A 5,311-nucleotide genomic window follows, 5' to 3' on the forward strand; every position below is an offset into this window, starting at 1 on the left:
AGCCTGTGGGTGCCAACGAGGGTGGGTGCGTCCGCCGATGGGGAAAACTCCTCCAGCTCCTGGGCGCGGTGCGCAGGGAGGCCGGGGAGAGTGGCCGCGCGGTGTAACCATCCACCGCGTTTGCCTACGTACCACCTGCCCCTCTTTTGAACCAACACGTTTATCCGGCTCCCACCCAGCCCAAACGCGGTTCGGTTTGTCTCCTAGTCCCAGAGCCGCTTTCAAATAGCGAGACCGGCCACGGGAAAGCCTCCTCTCCGGTGCACGTGCTCCTGCGTTGGCGCCCGAGCGGAGAGGGCCCCGGCGCCCAGGACTCCCCTCTTCCTTGGGGGAAGCCTGTGATGATTTACTAGACGGAGGCGCCGCTGGGGGCTGCCTGTGCTGACGACCTTGCGGCCCCTTTCCCCCGCCCTGGAGCTGCAGGGGATCGTCTGGCGGCTGCGAGACTGGCCTGGCCACCGCCATCTGGGCTTCGATCTCGCCTTAGGCTTTTTAAGCCACATGCACTGACCAGCCCCGAAGAGGGGGACACCCGCACCTCGGTGCCGCCGCCACCGCGTCCCACCGAGGGGGGCGGGCCCGCCACGGGGAGTGGGCTCCGGTCCCCCGAGGCTCTCAGCGGCGTATCTCGGACTGCACTGCCCACCCTGCGCGGCTTTGCTGCGCTCTCCGCTCTCCGGCGCTCACGTCCGCACCGCTTCCTCCGTCCTGCTGAGGCTGATGGACACGGAACCTAAAAGCCTCCGGCCCGAGGCCTCCTCTCTGCCGCCAAAACCCTCGGCGAGCCCTGGAAGCACCGGACGAGGTTCCGTCCTGCTCAGAGCTAGCTGTGTGCGCCCCGGCTTCCCTCCGGACCCGCCGCCCCGGGGAGTGAGTGTTTCCACACTCGCCTCCGCTGCACTCTCACTCTCTGGAATCACACAGGTACTTCCAAGAGTGCCCTTGGGATTGTGCACAGGGAACTGGGTGTCGGTTTTGATAAAATGAGGACAATAATACCAGGCCTCTTCCCCTCCCCAGGGGTTTCGGAGGCACCAGGGAGGCAAGGGCCCTGCTGCTTCAGGCCGCGATCAGCTACCATCAGGCGCAGGCAGCGTGGTTTGATCTCGCTCCGCCCAGGAGCCGCAGCGGTGCCGGCAGTTACGGAGACTCCTGATAGTCTCGGCCATTGAGAGAGGATACCCACTCTCTTCAGACTCTGTGCCTTGAAAATGCACGTGGTCTCCCAATTTTGCACCCAGGTTCAGGCTCCAGCCATGAAATCTGCCGAGGCCCAGCTGCAAGGACTCAGTTCCAGGACCTTCCCAGGCAGCACTTCCCTGCTCGTCCTCCTTTCTGCCGAGCCGGCCTGGACTCCCCGGCACCTGGGCTGCGCAGCTGCAGTGTTTTGTTATCAGGGCGCTGCCTGGTGGAATGCCCCCCTTGAAGTGCTCTGCCTCACACGCCACTGCAGCCAGGGCTCGTCACTTCTCAAGTGCTACTGAGAAAGGGCTGTAGCCATAAGGACTATCAGAGACAGCAAGGCCAACCCCAACGGATTTATGGCTTAGAATCCACAGAAGAACAGCTCGATCCAATATGGCAACTAATTTCACCTCTTGGTGACCCCAGCCTCATTATACGCTCATTGTAACACATTAGCACACCAGCCACACCCCCTGCCCAGCCACCATGATCCAGAAGGAAAGCCCATAAACCAGTGGTTCTCAACCTTCCTAATGCCGCGACCCTTTAATACAGTTCCTCATGTTGTGGTGACCCCCCAACCATAAAATTATTTTCGTTGCTATTTCATAACTAATTTTGCTACTGTTATGAATCGTAATGTAAATATCTGATATGCAGGATGTATTTTCATTGTTACAAATTGAACATAATTAAAGCATAGTGATTAATCACAAAAACAATATGTAATTATATATGTGTTTTCCAATGGTCTTAGGCGACCCCTGTGAAAGGGTCATTCGACCCCCAAAGGGGTCGCGACCCACAGGTTGAGAACCGCTGCCATAAACGGACACAAAATGGCCAATAGGGCTCTTCTAAGTAGTCCCAATCCTTTCCCAGAAAAATCCTGAGTATTCCTCCCTTTTATAGAATGCCCTTCCCTTTGATTGAATAAACCTCAATATGAGAATTAAACCCCACCAGAGAGGGGCTGCTCTGTCTGTGGAGTAGCCACTCTCTGTCACTTCACTAATAAGCTCTCATTCACTTTAAACTCTACGCTGGCTTGCATTTGAATTCTTTCCTGCTCGAAGCCAAGAACCCACCGTGGGCCATGGACCCGAGGAACCAGACCCCTGGGCCGCCTGCACCACTGCAGCCTCTGGTTGAACCTTCTGTCAGGGAGCCTGCTGCCTCCTAGCCTGTGTCTTCATTGGATTCCTCTCATCCCTGTTACTGACATGCTTCTGGGACAGAGCTTTTACTTTGCTCTTCTCTGTCCCCTCCCCATGGTTAATCCAGGCATGAAGTGAGCCGCCTAGAAGCTGAGCCCCAGCCTCACCAGCACTGCAGAAGATTTCAGCCCTCAGCCAGAGGCTGCCGGTTGAGGCCTAGCTGTCACAGAGCAGCAACAAGCCGTTCCTGCTGTGCCATCTGAATTCCTGACCCACAGAAACCGTGAGGCAGTAAAAGATTATTGTTCTAACCCACTAAGTTTGGGGGTAATTTCTTATGTCACAGAGATAACTAACACATGTTGATTACCCCTCTCAGACTGTGACACCTCTCTGAGCAGCTCCTCTGGGTGCTGTCCTCGCCATCTGGGGCTCTGACACCCCTTCAGGACCCGCCCCTGTGTTAATGCCCCCTCAGCCAGCTCAGGGTCTGCCTCTCCATGCGGGACAGCCCTCCTACACAGATGCTCTTCTTGCCCAATTCAGGTGCAATACTCCGCTCTGGGCCTCGTTAGCTCCTTCCTTTTCAGGCACAAATGCCTTCCTTGCTTTGTTCTATCTAATGTCTTCAGGATTGAATTTGTAAGGAAGGGCATGGAAAAGAAGAGAAGGGAAGAGTAAAAGTAAAGGGAAGAGTAAAAATAAAGGGAAGCAGAAGAACAAGAACGTATGAGCTTGTGTTTCTCGATCTCTTTCCTCAAACTGTCCAGCTGAGTTCAAAGCAATGGAATCACGCATAGTCCTTGAATTCCTCATTTCCTACATGATTGTTGGTGGCAGCCACTGGGTCCCCAAGAGCCTTGTTTCAATTTCATCATTGAAAAACCTAAGGAATAGTTAAATCACTAACTTCATCATCACATGCCATTACTTGAAAGTTCCCATCCCTAAATAATTATTGTGTTGTTATCTATTGGTGCATAACAAATTACTCTACAGTTTAGGGACTTAATACAACACATACTTATTATCTCACAGTGTCTAGGCAGGAATCTAGGCACAGTTTATCTGTTCTCTTTATGTCAAGGTAGCAATCAAGGTATCAGTAAAGGCATGGCTGGTGAAGGACCCATATTCAAGCTCACTCATGTGGTAGTTGACAGGATTCAGTTCCTTAGAGCTATTGGTCAGAAATCACCCTCCATCCTTGTCATTTTGACCTCTCCAACATGTCAGCTTACTTCATGAAAGTGTGCAAACATAGAAGGCAATAAAGCAAGATGGAAGTCATATCATAGTCTTTTGTAACCTAATCATGGAAGTGATATCTTTTTTAGAAGCAAGTCACTAGGTCCAGGTTACACAATAGCCTCAATAGCAGGCGGGGAAAACCTTTGTGAGCCATCTTATTTTTTTTGTTTTTTTGTGTGTGTTTTTTAATATATTTTATTGATTTTTTTACAGAGAGGAAGGGAGAGGGATAGAGAGCTAGAAACATCGATGAGAGAGAAACATCGATCAGCTGCCTCCTGCACACTCCCTACTGGGGATGTGCCCGCAACCAAGGTACATGCCCTTGACTGGAATCGAACCTGGGACCCTTCAGTCCGCAGGCTGACGCTCTATCCACTGAGCCAAACCGGTTAGGGCCATCTTATTTTTTTTGTTAATCCTCACATGAGGATATATTTTTTCCATTGATTTTTAGAAAGAGTGGAAGGGAGGGGGAGAGAGAAAGAGAGATAAACATTGATGTGAGAGAGACACATGAATTGATTGCCTCCCACATGCACCCCTACTGGGGCCGAGGATTGAGCCTGCAACCAAGGTATGTGCCCTTGACTGGAATTGAACCTTTGACACTTCGGTCCTAGGGCCAATGCTCTAACCAGTGAGCAACCGGCTAGGGCTGGGAGCCATCTTAAAGACTGCCTACCACAATTATCTTCAACTCTATCAAGGGACGATGACCAATCTCAGATTCTCTCCATTCCCATGAGACTATTGCTTACATCTCACACCTGATATGAACTGCTGTTCTATTCAGGGTTCTTCATTGCAAGATTAAATACCAATTTGGGTTGCCTAGCCAGTGTGATTCAGTGATTGAGTGTCCACTCATGAACAAAGAAGTCACTGGTTCAATTCCAGATCAGGGTATGTGCCTGGGTTGCAGACTCGATCCCCAGTAGGGGATGTGCAGGAGGTAGCCAATTGATGTATCTATCTCATCGATGTTTCGGTCTCTGTATTCCTGTATTCCTCTCCCTTTCTCTCTCTCTAAAATCATTGAAAACATTTTTTTAAAAAAGTTATGTCTTTGACATATCTTACTTATCCATTAAAAGAAAATTGTCCAGCCCTAACCAGTTTGGCTCAGTGGACAGAGCGTCGGCCTGTGGACTGAAGGGTCCCAGGTTCGATTCTGGTCAAGGGCATGTACCTTGGTTGCAGGCACATCCCCAAGTAGGAGGTGTGCAGGAGGCAGCTGGTTGATGTTTCTCTCTCATTGATGTTTCTAACTCTCTATCCCTCTCCCTTCCTCTATGTAAAAAATCAATAAAATATTTTTTAAAAAAGAAAGAAAGAAAGAAAATTGTCCAACGGGCATGGCTCAGTGGTTGAGCTTCAACCTATGAACCAGGAGGTCATGATTCAATTCCTGGTCAGGAAAAATGCCCTGGTTACAGGCTCAATCCCCAGTGGGGGGCTTGCAGGAGATAGCTGATCAATGATTCTCTCATTATTGATGTTTCTATCTCTCCCTCTCCCTTCCTCCCTGAAATAAATAAAAATATTTTTTAAAAACAACACACACACACCAACCAATTTGGGTTAACTTAAGCAAAAATTGTCCCTATAAAATTAGGCTTAGAGTTTCTTATTCTCAAAAATGACCACTCAACATGTAGGGAACACTTTATGGTGTTTTGAATGAGCAAACGAGAAAATTAATGTATAAATGAATG

General features: G+C 50.0%; 1 long non-coding RNA gene across 1 annotated transcript; it reads left to right on the plus strand.

The window, feature by feature from the left end:
• The first annotated feature begins 395 nt into the window (after positions 1 to 395).
• On the plus strand, positions 396 to 2,653 carry LOC106726910. Its single transcript, XR_001363050.1, has 2 exons — positions 396 to 924; positions 2,470 to 2,653. It is a non-coding gene; the product is annotated as an uncharacterized LOC106726910 (long non-coding RNA).
• Positions 2,654 to 5,311: the final 2,658 nt, after the last annotated feature.

The sequence above is a fragment of the Myotis brandtii genome, unplaced genomic scaffold, assembly GCF_000412655.1.
Source record: "Myotis brandtii unplaced genomic scaffold, ASM41265v1 scaffold33, whole genome shotgun sequence".
Taxonomy (NCBI): domain Eukaryota; kingdom Metazoa; phylum Chordata; class Mammalia; order Chiroptera; family Vespertilionidae; genus Myotis; species Myotis brandtii.